This window comes from Salmo salar, chromosome 04 (genome assembly GCF_965601325.2).
Source record: "Salmo salar chromosome 04, fSalSal1, whole genome shotgun sequence".
Taxonomy (NCBI): Eukaryota; Metazoa; Chordata; class Actinopteri; order Salmoniformes; family Salmonidae; genus Salmo; species Salmo salar.
The window spans coordinates 8,192,105-8,206,606 of record NC_138294.1 but is presented as its reverse complement, the minus strand read 5'-3'; the positions used below and the strand labels follow the sequence as shown (position 1 = coordinate 8,206,606).

General features: G+C 39.6%; 36 non-coding genes across 36 annotated transcripts; all 36 read left to right on the top strand.

The window, feature by feature from the left end:
- Positions 1-704: 704 nt before the first annotated feature.
- trnaq-uug (transfer RNA glutamine (anticodon UUG)) lies at positions 705-776 on the top strand. Its single transcript has one exon. It is a non-coding gene; the product is annotated as a tRNA-Gln (tRNA).
- Positions 777-887: 111 nt separating this feature from the next.
- On the top strand, positions 888-959 carry trnaq-cug (transfer RNA glutamine (anticodon CUG)). Its single transcript has one exon. It is a non-coding gene; the product is annotated as a tRNA-Gln (tRNA).
- Positions 960-1,483: 524 nt separating this feature from the next.
- On the top strand, positions 1,484-1,555 carry trnaq-uug (transfer RNA glutamine (anticodon UUG)). Its single transcript has one exon. It is a non-coding gene; the product is annotated as a tRNA-Gln (tRNA).
- A 111-nt stretch (positions 1,556-1,666) lies between these two features.
- trnaq-cug (transfer RNA glutamine (anticodon CUG)) lies at positions 1,667-1,738 on the top strand. Its single transcript has one exon. It is a non-coding gene; the product is annotated as a tRNA-Gln (tRNA).
- Positions 1,739-2,262: 524 nt separating this feature from the next.
- On the top strand, positions 2,263-2,334 carry trnaq-uug (transfer RNA glutamine (anticodon UUG)). Its single transcript has one exon. It is a non-coding gene; the product is annotated as a tRNA-Gln (tRNA).
- Positions 2,335-2,445: 111 nt separating this feature from the next.
- Positions 2,446-2,517, top strand: trnaq-cug (transfer RNA glutamine (anticodon CUG)). The gene has a single exon. It is a non-coding gene; the product is annotated as a tRNA-Gln (tRNA).
- A 525-nt stretch (positions 2,518-3,042) lies between these two features.
- On the top strand, positions 3,043-3,114 carry trnaq-uug (transfer RNA glutamine (anticodon UUG)). Its single transcript has one exon. It is a non-coding gene; the product is annotated as a tRNA-Gln (tRNA).
- A 111-nt stretch (positions 3,115-3,225) lies between these two features.
- Positions 3,226-3,297, top strand: trnaq-cug (transfer RNA glutamine (anticodon CUG)). Its single transcript has one exon. It is a non-coding gene; the product is annotated as a tRNA-Gln (tRNA).
- Positions 3,298-3,821: 524 nt separating this feature from the next.
- On the top strand, positions 3,822-3,893 carry trnaq-uug (transfer RNA glutamine (anticodon UUG)). Its single transcript has one exon. It is a non-coding gene; the product is annotated as a tRNA-Gln (tRNA).
- A 111-nt stretch (positions 3,894-4,004) lies between these two features.
- Positions 4,005-4,076, top strand: trnaq-cug (transfer RNA glutamine (anticodon CUG)). Its single transcript has one exon. It is a non-coding gene; the product is annotated as a tRNA-Gln (tRNA).
- Positions 4,077-4,600: 524 nt separating this feature from the next.
- trnaq-uug (transfer RNA glutamine (anticodon UUG)) lies at positions 4,601-4,672 on the top strand. Its single transcript has one exon. It is a non-coding gene; the product is annotated as a tRNA-Gln (tRNA).
- Positions 4,673-4,783: 111 nt separating this feature from the next.
- trnaq-cug (transfer RNA glutamine (anticodon CUG)) lies at positions 4,784-4,855 on the top strand. Its single transcript has one exon. It is a non-coding gene; the product is annotated as a tRNA-Gln (tRNA).
- Positions 4,856-5,379: 524 nt separating this feature from the next.
- trnaq-uug (transfer RNA glutamine (anticodon UUG)) lies at positions 5,380-5,451 on the top strand. The gene has a single exon. It is a non-coding gene; the product is annotated as a tRNA-Gln (tRNA).
- Positions 5,452-5,562: 111 nt separating this feature from the next.
- Positions 5,563-5,634, top strand: trnaq-cug (transfer RNA glutamine (anticodon CUG)). Its single transcript has one exon. It is a non-coding gene; the product is annotated as a tRNA-Gln (tRNA).
- Positions 5,635-6,158: 524 nt separating this feature from the next.
- trnaq-uug (transfer RNA glutamine (anticodon UUG)) lies at positions 6,159-6,230 on the top strand. Its single transcript has one exon. It is a non-coding gene; the product is annotated as a tRNA-Gln (tRNA).
- Positions 6,231-6,341: 111 nt separating this feature from the next.
- trnaq-cug (transfer RNA glutamine (anticodon CUG)) lies at positions 6,342-6,413 on the top strand. The gene has a single exon. It is a non-coding gene; the product is annotated as a tRNA-Gln (tRNA).
- Positions 6,414-6,937: 524 nt separating this feature from the next.
- trnaq-uug (transfer RNA glutamine (anticodon UUG)) lies at positions 6,938-7,009 on the top strand. Its single transcript has one exon. It is a non-coding gene; the product is annotated as a tRNA-Gln (tRNA).
- Positions 7,010-7,120: 111 nt separating this feature from the next.
- trnaq-cug (transfer RNA glutamine (anticodon CUG)) lies at positions 7,121-7,192 on the top strand. The gene has a single exon. It is a non-coding gene; the product is annotated as a tRNA-Gln (tRNA).
- A 525-nt stretch (positions 7,193-7,717) lies between these two features.
- On the top strand, positions 7,718-7,789 carry trnaq-uug (transfer RNA glutamine (anticodon UUG)). Its single transcript has one exon. It is a non-coding gene; the product is annotated as a tRNA-Gln (tRNA).
- Positions 7,790-7,893: 104 nt separating this feature from the next.
- trnaq-cug (transfer RNA glutamine (anticodon CUG)) lies at positions 7,894-7,962 on the top strand. The gene has a single exon. It is a non-coding gene; the product is annotated as a tRNA-Gln (tRNA).
- A 524-nt stretch (positions 7,963-8,486) lies between these two features.
- trnaq-uug (transfer RNA glutamine (anticodon UUG)) lies at positions 8,487-8,558 on the top strand. The gene has a single exon. It is a non-coding gene; the product is annotated as a tRNA-Gln (tRNA).
- A 111-nt stretch (positions 8,559-8,669) lies between these two features.
- Positions 8,670-8,741, top strand: trnaq-cug (transfer RNA glutamine (anticodon CUG)). The gene has a single exon. It is a non-coding gene; the product is annotated as a tRNA-Gln (tRNA).
- A 525-nt stretch (positions 8,742-9,266) lies between these two features.
- On the top strand, positions 9,267-9,338 carry trnaq-uug (transfer RNA glutamine (anticodon UUG)). The gene has a single exon. It is a non-coding gene; the product is annotated as a tRNA-Gln (tRNA).
- Positions 9,339-9,449: 111 nt separating this feature from the next.
- On the top strand, positions 9,450-9,521 carry trnaq-cug (transfer RNA glutamine (anticodon CUG)). Its single transcript has one exon. It is a non-coding gene; the product is annotated as a tRNA-Gln (tRNA).
- Positions 9,522-10,045: 524 nt separating this feature from the next.
- On the top strand, positions 10,046-10,117 carry trnaq-uug (transfer RNA glutamine (anticodon UUG)). Its single transcript has one exon. It is a non-coding gene; the product is annotated as a tRNA-Gln (tRNA).
- A 111-nt stretch (positions 10,118-10,228) lies between these two features.
- Positions 10,229-10,300, top strand: trnaq-cug (transfer RNA glutamine (anticodon CUG)). Its single transcript has one exon. It is a non-coding gene; the product is annotated as a tRNA-Gln (tRNA).
- A 525-nt stretch (positions 10,301-10,825) lies between these two features.
- Positions 10,826-10,897, top strand: trnaq-uug (transfer RNA glutamine (anticodon UUG)). Its single transcript has one exon. It is a non-coding gene; the product is annotated as a tRNA-Gln (tRNA).
- A 111-nt stretch (positions 10,898-11,008) lies between these two features.
- On the top strand, positions 11,009-11,080 carry trnaq-cug (transfer RNA glutamine (anticodon CUG)). The gene has a single exon. It is a non-coding gene; the product is annotated as a tRNA-Gln (tRNA).
- Positions 11,081-11,604: 524 nt separating this feature from the next.
- trnaq-uug (transfer RNA glutamine (anticodon UUG)) lies at positions 11,605-11,676 on the top strand. The gene has a single exon. It is a non-coding gene; the product is annotated as a tRNA-Gln (tRNA).
- A 111-nt stretch (positions 11,677-11,787) lies between these two features.
- trnaq-cug (transfer RNA glutamine (anticodon CUG)) lies at positions 11,788-11,859 on the top strand. The gene has a single exon. It is a non-coding gene; the product is annotated as a tRNA-Gln (tRNA).
- Positions 11,860-12,383: 524 nt separating this feature from the next.
- trnaq-uug (transfer RNA glutamine (anticodon UUG)) lies at positions 12,384-12,455 on the top strand. The gene has a single exon. It is a non-coding gene; the product is annotated as a tRNA-Gln (tRNA).
- A 111-nt stretch (positions 12,456-12,566) lies between these two features.
- On the top strand, positions 12,567-12,638 carry trnaq-cug (transfer RNA glutamine (anticodon CUG)). Its single transcript has one exon. It is a non-coding gene; the product is annotated as a tRNA-Gln (tRNA).
- Positions 12,639-13,164: 526 nt separating this feature from the next.
- Positions 13,165-13,236, top strand: trnaq-uug (transfer RNA glutamine (anticodon UUG)). Its single transcript has one exon. It is a non-coding gene; the product is annotated as a tRNA-Gln (tRNA).
- A 111-nt stretch (positions 13,237-13,347) lies between these two features.
- Positions 13,348-13,419, top strand: trnaq-cug (transfer RNA glutamine (anticodon CUG)). Its single transcript has one exon. It is a non-coding gene; the product is annotated as a tRNA-Gln (tRNA).
- Positions 13,420-13,943: 524 nt separating this feature from the next.
- On the top strand, positions 13,944-14,015 carry trnaq-uug (transfer RNA glutamine (anticodon UUG)). Its single transcript has one exon. It is a non-coding gene; the product is annotated as a tRNA-Gln (tRNA).
- A 111-nt stretch (positions 14,016-14,126) lies between these two features.
- On the top strand, positions 14,127-14,198 carry trnaq-cug (transfer RNA glutamine (anticodon CUG)). Its single transcript has one exon. It is a non-coding gene; the product is annotated as a tRNA-Gln (tRNA).
- Positions 14,199-14,502: the final 304 nt, after the last annotated feature.

Genomic DNA, 14,502 nt, shown 5'->3' with positions numbered 1-14,502 from the left:
TAGCTTTTGTGCTGAATTATTCACGTGGCCTACCAATAATCTCATTTCTAGCTGTTTATCCGGTGAACAAATGACAGGAAAATCTGAACACTTCAATAATTACTATGGCGTTCTATGGTGTAATGGTTAGCACTAAGGACTCTGAATCCTGCGATCCGAGTTCAAATCTCGGTAGGACCTACCTTCATTCTGCATTGACATACAGCTCTCCTGTCAACTTTAAAATAGCCTTGTGTGAAAGAAACAAGTGGGTGGGAGTTGATAAGCAGTCTTTGGTACGCATGAATGGCCAGCCTGCAGGACATTTTTAATATGAATGCCTAGTACATTTATTAATTGAAAACTTGCTGCCCCCCAATGAACTGAAAATAATTAAGATTTTTTTCAAGATGTTACATGGTAGGGTAGCCCAGGTGATACCGTTTCTGTCCAGAAAATATTTTCTCTGTTTTTCCTGTGAAAAAAGGACAGTAAAATCTGAACCAGCATTCTATGCTGTAAAGGTTATCACTCTGGATCTTGCAATCTGAGTTCAAATCTCGGTAGGACCTACCATGTGAATTAATCTGCCCCGTGGAACTGGAATATAGCTGTCCAACGATTGTTGAAAGTATTTGCAACACGTGATAGGAACGACAGTCCACATTTGCTAATTAAAACGCGTAAATTTTTTTCTGTACAATTCCCAAATGGATGTATAATATGGTTCTATGGTGTAATGGTTAGCACTCTGGACTTTGAATCCAGTGATCCGAGTTCAAATCTCAGTAGAACCTTTCTAGCTTTTGTGCTGAATTATTCACGTGGCCTACCAATAATCTCATTTCTAGCTGTTTATCCGGTGAACAAATGACAGGAAAATCTGAACACTTCAATAATTGCTATGGGGTTCTATGGTGTAATGGTTAGCACTCAGGACTCTGAATCCTGCGATCCGAGTTCAAATCTCGGTAGGACCTACCTTCATTCTGCATTGACATACTGCTCTCCTGTCAACTTTAAAATACCCTTGTGTGAAAGAAACAAGAGGGTGGGAGTCGATAAGCAGTCTTTGGTACGCATGAATGGCCAGCCTGCAGGACATTTTTAATATGAATGCCTAGTACATTTATTAATTGAAAACTTGCTGCCCCCCAATGAACTGAAAATAATTAAGATTTTTTTCAAGATGTTACATGGTAGGGTAGCCCAGGTGATACCGTTTCTGTCCAGAAAATATTTTCTCTGTTTTTCCTGTGAACCAAGGACAGTAAAATCTGAACCAGCATTCTATGCTGTAAAGGTTATCACTCTGGATCTTGCAATCTGAGTTCAAATCTCGGTAGGACCTACCATGTGAATTAATCTGCCCCGTGGAACTGGAATATAGCTGTCCAACGATTGTTGAAAGTATTTGCAACACGTGATAGGAACGACAGTCCACATTTGCTCATTAAAACGCGTAATTTTTTTTCTGTACAATTCCCAAATGGATGTATAATATGGTTCTATGGTGTAATGGTTAGCACTCTGGACTTTGAATCCAGTGATCCGAGTTCAAATCTCGGTAGAACCTTTCTAGCTTTTGTGCTGAATTATTCACGTGGCCTACCAATAATCTCATTTCTAGTTGTTTATCCGGTGAACAAATGACAGGAAAATCTGAACACTTCAATAATTACTATGGGGTTCTATGGTGTAATGGTTAGCACTCAGGACTCTGAATCCTGCGATCCGAGTTCAAATCTCGGTAGGACCTACCTTCATTCTGCATTGACATACTGCTCTCCTGTCAACTTTAAAATAGCCTTGTGTGAAAGAAACAAGTGGGTGGGAGTCGACAAGCAGTCTTTGGTACGCATGAATGGCCAGCCTGCAGGAAATTTTTAATATGAATGCCTAGTACATTTATTAATTGAAAACTTGCTGCCCCCCAATGAACTGAAAATAATTAAGATTTTTTTCAAGATGTTACATGGTAGGGTAGCCCAGGTGATACCGTTTCTGTCCAGAAAATATTTTCTCTGTTTTTCCTGTGAACCAAGGACAGTAAAATCTGAACCAGCATTCTATGCTGTAAAGGTTATCACTCTGGATCTTGCAATCTGAGTTCAAATCTCGGTAGGACCTACCATGTGAATTAATCTGCCCCGTGGAACTGGAATATAGCTGTACAACGATTGTTGAAAGTATTTGCAACACGTGATAGGAACGACAGTCCACATTTGCTAATTAAAACGCGTAATTTTTTTTCTGTACAATTCCCAAATGGATGTATAATATGGTTCTATGGTGTAATGGTTAGCACTCTGGACTTTGAATCCAGTGATCTGGGTTCAAATCTCGGTAGAACCTTTCTAGCTTTTGTGCTGAATTATTCACGTGGCCTACCAATAATCTCATTTCTAGCTGTTTATCCGGTGAACAAATGACAGGAAAATCTGAACACTTCAATAATTACTATGGGGTTCTATGGTGTAATGGTTAGCACTCAGGACTCTGAATTCTGCGATCCGAGTTGAAATCTCGGTAGGACCTACCTTCATTCTGCAGTGACATACTGCTCTCCTTTTCAACTTTAAAATAGCCTTGTGTGAAAGAAACAAGTGGGTGGGAGTCGATAAGCAGTCTTTGGTACGCATGAATGGCCAGCCTGCAGGACATTTTTAATATGAATGCCTAGTACATTTATTAATTGAAAACTTGCTGCCCCCCAATGAACTGAAAATAATTAAGATTTTTTTCAAGATGTTACATGGTAGGGTAGCCCAGGTGATACCGTTTCTGTCCAGAAAATATTTTCTCTGTTTTTCCTGTGAAAAAAGGACAGTAAAATCTGAACCAGCATTCTATGCTGTAAAGGTTATCACTCTGGATCTTGCAATCTGAGTTCAAATCTCGGTAGGACCTACCATGTGAATTAATCTGCCCCGTGGAACTGGAATATAGCTGTCCAACGATTGTTGAAAGTATTTGCAACACGTGATAGGAACGACAGTCCACATTTGCTAATTAAAACGCGTAAAAATTTTTCTGTACAATTCCCAAATGGATGTATAATATGGTTCTATGGTGTAATGGTTAGCACTCTGGACTTTGAATCCAGTGATCCGAGTTCAAATCTCAGTAGAACCTTCCTAGCTTTTGTGCTGAATTATTCACGTGGCCTACCAATAATCTCATTTCTAGCTGTTTATCCGGTGAACAAATGACAGGAAAATCTGAACACTTCAATAATTGCTATGGGGTTCTATGGTGTAATGGTTAGCACTCAGGACTCTGAATCCTGCGATCCGAGTTCAAATCTCGGTAGGACCTACCTTCATTCTGCATTGACATACTGCTCTCCTGTCAACTTTAAAATACCCTTGTGTGAAAGAAACAAGAGGGTGGGAGTCGATAAGCAGTCTTTGGTACGCATGAATGGCCAGCCTGCAGGACATTTTTAATATGAATGCCTAGTACATTTATTAATTGAAAACTTGCTGCCCCCCAATGAACTGAAAATAATTAAGATTTTTTTCAAGATGTTACATGGTAGGGTAGCCCAGGTGATACCGTTTCTGTCCAGAAAATATTTTCTCTGTTTTTCCTGTGAACCAAGGACAGTAAAATCTGAACCAGCATTCTATGCTGTAAAGGTTATCACTCTGGATCTTGCAATCTGAGTTCAAATCTCGGTAGGACCTACCATGTGAATTAATCTGCCCCGTGGAACTGGAATATAGCTGTCCAACGATTGTTGAAAGTATTTGCAACACGTGATAGGAACGACAGTCCACATTTGCTAATTAAAACGCGTAATTTTTTTTCTGTACAATTCCCAAATGGATGTATAATATGGTTCTATGGTGTAATGGTTAGCACTCTGGACTTTGAATCCAGTGATCCGAGTTCAAATCTCAGTAGAACCTTTCTAGCTTTTGTGCTGAATTATTCACGTGGCCTACCAATAATCTCATTTCTAGCTGTTTATCCGGTGAACAAATGACAGGAAAATCTGAACACTTCAATAATTACTATGGGGTTCTATGGTGTAATGGTTAGCACTAAGGACTCTGAATCCTGCGATCCGAGTTCAAATCTCGGTAGGACCTACCTTCATTCTGCATTGACATACTGCTCTCCTGTCAACTTTAAAATAGCCTTGTGTGAAAGAAACAAGTGGGTGGGAGTCGATAAGCAGTCTTTGGTACGCATGAATGGCCAGCCTGCAGGACATTTTTAATATGAATGCCTAGTACATTTATTAATTGAAAACTTGCTGCCCCCCAATGAACTGAAAATAATTAAGATTTTTTTCAAGATGTTACATGGTAGGGTAGCCCAGGTGATACCGTTTCTGTCCAGAAAATATTTTCTCTGTTTTTCCTGTGAAAAAAGGACAGTAAAATCTGAACCAGCATTCTATGCTGTAAAGGTTATCACTCTGGATCTTGCAATCTGAGTTCAAATCTCGGTAGGACCTACCATGTGAATTAATCTGCCCCGTGGAACTGGAATATAGCTGTCCAACGATTGTTGAAAGTATTTGCAACACGTGATAGGAACGACAGTCCACATTTGCTAATTAAAACGCGTACATTTTTTTCTGTACAATTCCCAAATGGATGTATAATATGGTTCTATGGTGTAATGGTTAGCACTCTGGACTTTGAATCCAGTGATCCGAGTTCAAATCTCAGTAGAACCTTTCTAGCTTTTGTGCTGAATTATTCACGTGGCCTACCAATAATCTCATTTCTAGCTGTTTATCCGGTGAACAAATGACAGGAAAATCTGAACACTTCAATAATTGCTATGGGGTTCTATGGTGTAATGGTTAGCACTCAGGACTCTGAATCCTGCGATCCGAGTTCAAATCTCGGTAGGACCTACCTTCATTCTGCATTGACATACTGCTCTCCTGTCAACTTTAAAATACCCTTGTGTGAAAGAAACAAGAGGGTGGGAGTCGATAAGCAGTCTTTGGTACGCATGAATGGCCAGCCTGCAGGACATTTTTAATATGAATGCCTAGTTCATTTATTAATTGAAAACTTGCTGCCCCCCAATGAACTGAAAATAATTAAGATTTTTTTCAAGATGTTACATGGTAGGGTAGCCCAGGTGATACCGTTTCTGTCCAGAAAATATTTTCTCTGTTTTTCCTGTGAACCAAGGACAGTAAAATCTGAACCAGCATTCTATGCTGTAAAGGTTATCACTCTGGATCTTGCAATCTGAGTTCAAATCTCGGTAGGACCTACCATGTGAATTAATCTGCCCCGTGGAACTGGAATATAGCTGTCCAACGATTGTTGAAAGTATTTGCAACACGTGATAGGAACGACAGTCCACATTTGCTCATTAAAACGCGTAATTTTTTTTCTGTACAATTCCCAAATGGATGTATAATATGGTTCTATGTTGTAATGGTTAGCACTCTGGACTTTGAATCCAGTGATCCGAGTTCAAATCTCGGTAGAACCTTTCTAGCTTTTGTGCTGAATTATTCACGTGGCCTACCAATAATCTCATTTCTAGTTGTTTATCCGGTGAACAAATGACAGGAAAATCTGAACACTTCAATAATTACTATGGGGTTCTATGGTGTAATGGTTAGCACTCAGGACTCTGAATCCTGCGATCCGAGTTCAAATCTCAGTAGGACCTACCTTCATTCTGCATTGACATACTGCTCTCCTGTCAACTTTAAAATACCCTTGTGTGAAAGAAACAAGAGGGTGGGAGTCGATAAGCAGTCTTTGGTACGCATGAATGGCCAGCCTGCAGGACATTTTTAATATGAATGCCTAGTTCATTTATTAATTGAAAACTTGCTGCCCCCCAATGAACTGAAAATAATTAAGATTTTTTTCAAGATGTTACATGGTAGGGTAGCCCAGGTGATACCGTTTCTGTCCAGAAAATATTTTCTCTGTTTTTCCTGTGAACCAAGGACAGTAAAATCTGAACCAGCATTCTATGCTGTAAAGGTTATCACTCTGGATCTTGCAATCTGAGTTCAAATCTCGGTAGGACCTACCATGTGAATTAATCTGCCCCGTGGAACTGGAATATAGCTGTCCAACGATTGTTGAAAGTATTTGCAACACGTGATAGGAACGACAGTCCACATTTGCTCATTAAAACGCGTAATTTTTTTTCTGTACAATTCCCAAATGGATGTATAATATGGTTCTATGGTGTAATGGTTAGCACTCTGGACTTTGAATCCAGTGATCCGAGTTCAAATCTCGGTAGAACCTTTCTAGCTTTTGTGCTGAATTATTCACGTGGCCTACCAATAATCTCATTTCTAGTTGTTTATCCGGTGAACAAATGACAGGAAAATCTGAACACTTCAATAATTACTATGGGGTTCTATGGTGTAATGGTTAGCACTCAGGACTCTGAATCCTGCGATCCGAGTTCAAATCTCGGTAGGACCTACCTTCATTCTGCATTGACATACTGCTCTCCTGTCAACTTTAAAATAGCCTTGTGTGAAAGAAACAAGTGGGTGGGAGTCGACAAGCAGTCTTTGGTACGCATGAATGGCCAGCCTGCAGGAAATTTTTAATATGAATGCCTAGTACATTTATTAATTGAAAACTTGCTGCCCCCCAATGAACTGAAAATAATTAAGATTTTTTTCAAGATGTTACATGGTAGGGTAGCCCAGGTGATACCGTTTCTGTCCAGAAAATATTTTCTCTGTTTTTCCTGTGAACCAAGGACAGTAAAATCTGAACCAGCATTCTATGCTGTAAAGGTTATCACTCTGGATCTTGCAATCTGAGTTCAAATCTCGGTAGGACCTACCATGTGAATTAATCTGCCCCGTGGAACTGGAATATAGCTGTACAACGATTGTTGAAAGTATTTGCAACACGTGATAGGAACGACAGTCCACATTTGCTAATTAAAACGCGTAATTTTTTTTCTGTACAATTCCCAAATGGATGTATAATATGGTTCTATGGTGTAATGGTTAGCACTCTGGACTTTGAATCCAGTGATCTGGGTTCAAATCTCGGTAGAACCTTTCTAGCTTTTGTGCTGAATTATTCACGTGGCCTACCAATAATCTCATTTCTAGCTGTTTATCCGGTGAACAAATGACAGGAAAATCTGAACACTTCAATAATTACTATGGGGTTCTATGGTGTAATGGTTAGCACTCAGGACTCTGAATCCTGCGATCCGAGTTGAAATCTCGGTAGGACCTACCTTCATTCTGCAGTGACATACTGCTCTCCTTTTCAACTTTAAAATAGCCTTGTGTGAAAGAAACAAGTGGGTGGGAGTCGATAAGCAGTCTTTGGTACGCATGAATGGCCAGCCTGCAGGAAATTTTTAATATGAATGCCTAGTACATTTATTAATTGAAAACTTGCTGCCCCCCAATGAACTGAAAATAATTAAGATTTTTTTCAAGATGTTACATGGTAGGGTAGCCCAGGTGATACCGTTTCTGTCCAGAAAATATTTTCTCTGTTTTTCCTGTGAAAAAAGGACAGTAAAATCTGAACCAGCATTCTATGCTGTAAAGGTTATCACTCTGGATCTTGCAATCTGAGTTCAAATCTCGGTAGGACCTACCATGTGAATTAATCTGCCCCGTGGAACTGGAATATAGCTGTCCAACGATTGTTGAAAGTATTTGCAACACGTGATAGGAACGACAGTCCACATTTGCTAATTAAAACGCGTACATTTTTTTCTGTACAATTCCCAAATGGATGTATAATATGGTTCTATGGTGTAATGGTTAGCACTCTGGACTTTGAATCCAGTGATCCGAGTTCAAATCTCAGTAGAACCTTTCTAGCTTTTGTGCTGAATTATTCACGTGGCCTACCAATAATCTCATTTCTAGCTGTTTATCCGGTGAACAAATGACAGGAAAATCTGAACACTTCAATAATTGCTATGGTGTAATGGTTAGCACTCAGGACTCTGAATCCTGCGATCCGAGTTCAAATCTCGGTAGGACCTACCTTCATTCTGCATTGACATACTGCTCTCCTGTCAACTTTAAAATACCCTTGTGTGAAAGAAACAAGAGGGTGGGAGTCGATAAGCAGTCTTTGGTACGCATGAATGGCCAGCCTGCAGGACATTTTTAATATGAATGCCTAGTTCATTTATTAATTGAAAACTTGCTGCCCCCCAATGAACTGAAAATAATTAAGATTTTTTTCAAGATGTTACATGGTAGGGTAGCCCAGGTGATACCGTTTCTGTCCAGAAAATATTTTCTCTGTTTTTCCTGTGAACCAAGGACAGTAAAATCTGAACCAGCATTCTATGCTGTAAAGGTTATCACTCTGGATCTTGCAATCTGAGTTCAAATCTCGGTAGGACCTACCATGTGAATTAATCTGCCCCGTGGAACTGGAATATAGCTGTCCAACGATTGTTGAAAGTATTTGCAACACGTGATAGGAACGACAGTCCACATTTGCTCATTAAAACGCGTAATTTTTTTTCTGTACAATTCCCAAATGGATGTATAATATGGTTCTATGGTGTAATGGTTAGCACTCTGGACTTTGAATCCAGTGATCCGAGTTCAAATCTCGGTAGAACCTTTCTAGCTTTTGTGCTGAATTATTCACGTGGCCTACCAATAATCTCATTTCTAGTTGTTTATCCGGTGAACAAATGACAGGAAAATCTGAACACTTCAATAATTACTATGGGGTTCTATGGTGTAATGGTTAGCACTCAGGACTCTGAATCCTGCGATCCGAGTTCAAATCTCGGTAGGACCTACCTTCATTCTGCATTGACATACTGCTCTCCTGTCAACTTTAAAATAGCCTTGTGTGAAAGAAACAAGTGGGTGGGAGTCGACAAGCAGTCTTTGGTACGCATGAATGGCCAGCCTGCAGGAAATTTTTAATATGAATGCCTAGTACATTTATTAATTGAAAACTTGCTGCCCCCCAATGAACTGAAAATAATTAAGATTTTTTTCAAGATGTTACATGGTAGGGTAGCCCAGGTGATACCGTTTCTGTCCAGAAAATATTTTCTCTGTTTTTCCTGTGAACCAAGGACAGTAAAATCTGAACCAGCATTCTATGCTGTAAAGGTTATCACTCTGGATCTTGCAATCTGAGTTCAAATCTCGGTAGGACCTACCATGTGAATTAATCTTCCCACGTGGAACTGGAATATAGCTGTCCAACGATTGTTGAAAGTATTTGCAACACGTGATAGGAACGACAGTCCACATTTGCTAATTAAAACGCGTAAATTTTTTTCTGTACAATTCCCAAATGGATGTATAATATGGTTCTATGGTGTAATGGTTAGCACTCTGGACTTTGAATCCAGTGATCCGAGTTCAAATCTCAGTAGAACCTTTCTAGCTTTTGTGCTGAATTATTCACGTGGCCTACCAATAATCTCATTTCTAGCTGTTTATCCGGTGAACAAATGACAGGAAAATCTGAACACTTCAATAATTGCTATGGGGTTCTATGGTGTAATGGTTAGCACTCAGGACTCTGAATCCTGCGATCCGAGTTCAAATCTCGGTAGGACCTACCTTCATTCTGCATTGACATAATGCTCTCCTGTCAACTTTAAAATACCCTTGTGTGAAAGAAACAAGAGGGTGGGAGTCGATAAGCAGTCTTTGGTACGCATGAATGGCCAGCCTGCAGGACATTTTTAATATGAATGCCTAGTACATTTATTAATTGAAAACTTGCTGCCCCCCAATGAACTGAAAATAATTAAGATTTTTTTCAAGATGTTACATGGTAGGGTAGCCCAGGTGATACCGTTTCTGTCCAGAAAATATTTTCTCTGTTTTTCCTGTGAACCAAGGACAGTAAAATCTGAACCAGCATTCTATGCTGTAAAGGTTATCACTCTGGATCTTGCAATCTGAGTTCAAATCTCGGTAGGACCTACCATGTGAATTAATCTGCCCCGTGGAACTGGAATATAGCTGTCCAACGATTGTTGAAAGTATTTGCAACACGTGATAGGAACGACAGTCCACATTTGCTCATTAAAACGCGTAATTTTTTTTCTGTACAATTCCCAAATGGATGTATAATATGGTTCTATGGTGTAATGGTTAGCACTCTGGACTTTGAATCCAGTGATCCGAGTTCAAATCTCGGTAGAACCTTTCTAGCTTTTGTGCTGAATTATTCACGTGGCCTACCAATAATCTCATTTCTAGTTGTTTATCCGGTGAACAAATGACAGGAAAATCTGAACACTTCAATAATTACTATGGGGTTCTATGGTGTAATGGTTAGCACTCAGGACTCTGAATCCTGCGATCCGAGTTCAAATCTCGGTAGGACCTACCTTCATTCTGCATTGACATACTGCTCTCCTGTCAACTTTAAAATAGCCTTGTGTGAAAGAAACAAGTGGGTGGGAGTCGACAAGCAGTCTTTGGTACGCATGAATGGCCAGCCTGCAGGAAATTTTTAATATGAATGCCTAGTACATTTATTAATTGAAAACTTGCTGCCCCCCAATGAACTGAAAATAATTAAGATTTTTTTCAAGATGTTACATGGTAGGGTAGCCCAGGTGATACCGTTTCTGTCCAGAAAATATTTTCTCTGTTTTTCCTGTGAACCAAGGACAGTAAAATCTGAACCAGCATTCTATGCTGTAAAGGTTATCACTCTGGATCTTGCAATCTGAGTTCAAATCTCGGTAGGACCTACCATGTGAATTAATCTTCCCACGTGGAACTGGAATATAGCTGTCCAACGATTGTTGAAAGTATTTGCAACACGTGATAGGAACGACAGTCCACATTTGCTAATTAAAACGCGTAAATTTTTTTCTGTACAATTCCCAAATGGATGTATAATATGGTTCTATGGTGTAATGGTTAGCACTCTGGACTTTGAATCCAGTGATCCGAGTTCAAATCTCAGTAGAACCTTTCTAGCTTTTGTGCTGAATTATTCACGTGGCCTACCAATAATCTCATTTCTAGCTGTTTATCCGGTGAACAAATGACAGGAAAATCTGAACACTTCAATAATTGCTATGGGGTTCTATGGTGTAATGGTTAGCACTCAGGACTCTGAATCCTGCGATCCGAGTTCAAATCTCGGTAGGACCTACCTTCATTCTGCATTGACATAATGCTCTCCTGTCAACTTTAAAATACCCTTGTGTGAAAGAAACAAGAGGGTGGGAGTCGATAAGCAGTCTTTGGTACGCATGAATGGCCAGCCTGCAGGACATTTTTAATATGAATGCCTAGTACATTTATTAATTGAAAACTTGCTGCCCCCCAATGAACTGAAAATAATTAAGATTTTTTTCAAGATGTTACATGGTAGGGTAGCCCAGGTGATACCGTTTCTGTCCAGAAAATATTTTCTCTGTTTTTCCTGTGAACCAAGGACAGTAAAATCTGAACCAGCATTCTATGCTGTAAAGGTTATCACTCTGGATCTTGCAATCTGAGTTCAAATCTCGGTAGGACCTACCATGTGAATTAATCTGCCCCGTGGAACTGGAATATAGCTGTCCAACGATTGTTGAAAGTATTTGCAACACGTGATAGGAACGACAGTCCACATTTGCTCATTAAAACGCGTAATTTTTTTTCTGTACAATTCCCAAATGGATGTATAATATGGTTCTATGGTGTAATGGTTAGCACTCTGGACTTTGAATCCAGTGATCCGAGTTCAAATCTCGGTAGAACCTTTCTAGCTTTTGTGCTGAATTATTCACGTGGCCTACCAATAATCTCATTTCTAGTTGTTTATCCGGTGAACAAATGACAGGAAAATCTGAACACTTCAATAATTACTATGGGGTTCTATGGTGTAATGGTTAGCACTCAGGACTCTGAATCCTGCGATCCGAGTTCAAATCTCGGTAGGACCTACCTTCATTCTGCATTGACATACTGCTCTCCTGTCAACTTTAAAATAGCCTTGTGTGAAAGAAACAAGTGGGTGGGAGTCGACAAGCAGTCTTTGGTACGCATGAATGGCCAGCCTGCAGGAAATTTTTAATATGAATGCCTAGTACATTTATTAATTGAAAACTTGCTGCCCCCCAATGAACTGAAAATAATGAAGATTTTTTTCAAGATGTTACATGGTAGGGTAGCCCAGGTGATACCGTTTCTGTCCAGAAAATATTTTCTCTGTTTTTCCTGTGAACCAAGGACAGTAAAATCTGAACCAGCATTCTATGCTGTAAAGGTTATCACTCTGGATCTTGCAATCTGAGTTCAAATCTCGGTAGGACCTACCATGTGAATTAATCTGCCCCGTGGAACTGGAATATAGCTGTACAACGATTGTTGAAAGTATTTGCAACACGTGATAGGAACGACAGTCCACATTTGCTAATTAAAACGCGTAATTTTTTTTCTGTACAATTCCCAAATGGATGTATAATATGGTTCTATGGTGTAATGGTTAGCACTCTGGACTTTGAATCCAGTGATCTGGGTTCAAATCTCGGTAGAACCTTTCTAGCTTTTGTGCTGAATTATTCACGTGGCCTACCAATAATCTCATTTCTAGCTGTTTATCCGGTGAACAAATGACAGGAAAATCTGAACACTTCAATAATTACTATGGGGTTCTATGGTGTAATGGTTAGCACTCAGGACTCTGAATCCTGCGATCCGAGTTGAAATCTCGGTAGGACCTACCTTCATTCTGCAGTGACATACTGCTCTCCTTTTCAACTTTAAAATAGCCTTGTGTGAAAGAAACAAGTGGGTGGGAGTCGATAAGCAGTCTTTGGTACGCATGAATGGCCAGCCTGCAGGAAATTTTTAATATGAATGCCTAGTACATTTATTAATTGAAAACTTGCTGCCCCCCAATGAACTGAAAATAATTAAGATTTTTTTCAAGATGTTACATGGTAGGGTAGCCCAGGTGATACCGTTTCTGTCCAAAAAATATTTTCTCTGTTTTTCCTGTGAACCAAGGACAGTAAAATCTGAACCAGCATTCTATGCTGTAAAGGTTATCACTCTGGATCTTGCAATCTGAGTTCAAATCTCGGTAGGACCTACCATGTGAATTAATCTTCCCACGTGGAACTGGAATATAGCTGTCCAACGATTGTTGAAAGTATTTGCAACACGTGATAGGAACGACAGTCCACATTTGCTAATTAAAACGCGTAATTTTTTTTCTGTACAATTCCCAAATGGATGTATAATATGGTTCTATGGTGTAATGGTTAGCACTCTGGACTTTGAATCCAGTGATCCGAGTTCAAATCTCAGTAGAACCTTTCTAGCTTTTGTGCTGAATTATTCACGTGGCCTACCAATAATCTCATTTCTAGCTGTTTATCCGGTGAACAAATGACAGGAAAATCTGAACACTTCAATAATTACTATGGGGTTCTATGGTGTAATGGTTAGCACTAAGGACTCTGAATCCTGCGATCCGAGTTCAAATCTCGGTAGGACCTACCTTCATTCTGCATTGACATACTGCTCTCCTGTCAACTTTAAAATAGCCTTGTGTGAAAGAAACAAGTGGGTTTGAGTCGATAAGCAGTCTTTGGTACGCATGAATGGCCAGCCTGCAGGACATTTTTAATATGAATGCCTAGTACATTTATTAATTGAAAACTTGCTGCCCCCCAATGAACTGAAAATAATTAAGATTTTTTTCAAGATGTTACATGGTAGGGTAGCCCAGGTGATACCGTTTCTGTCCAGAAAATATTTTCTCTGTTTTTCCTGTGAACCAAGGACAGTAAAATCTGAACCAGCATTCTATGCTGTAAAGGTTATCACTCTGGATCTTGCAATCTGAGTTCAAATCTCGGTAGGACCTACCATGTGAATTAATCTGCCCCGTGGAACTGGAATATAGCTGTCCAACGATTGTTGAAAGTATTTGCAACACGTGATAGGAACGACAGTCCACATTTGCTAATTAAAACGCGTAAATTTTTTTCTGTACAATTCCCAAATGGATGTATAATATGGTTCTATGGTGTAATGGTTAGCACTCTGGACTTTGAATCCAGTGATCCGAGTTCAAATCTCAGTAGAACCTTTCTAGCTTTTGTGCTGAATTATTCACGTGGCCTACCAATAATCTCATTTCTAGCTGTTTATCCGGTGAACAAATGACAGGAAAATCTGAACACTTCAATAATTACTATGGGGTTCTATGGTGTAATGGTTAGCACTCAGGACTCTGAATCCTGCGATCCGAGTTCAAATCTCGGTAGGACCTACCTTCATTCTGCATTGACATACTGCTCTCCTGTCAACTTTAAAATAGCCTTGTGTGAAAGAAACAAGTGGGTGGGAGTCGACAAGCAGTCTTTGGTACGCATGAATGGCCAGCCTGCAGGAAATTTTTAATATGAATGCCTAGTACATTTATTAATTGAAAACTTGCTGCCCCCCAATGAACTGAAAATAATTAAGATTTTTTTCAAGATGTTACATGGTAGGGTAGCCCAGGTGATACCGTTTCTGTCCAGAAAATATTTTCTCTGTTTTTCCTGTGAACCAAGGACAGTAAAATCTGAACC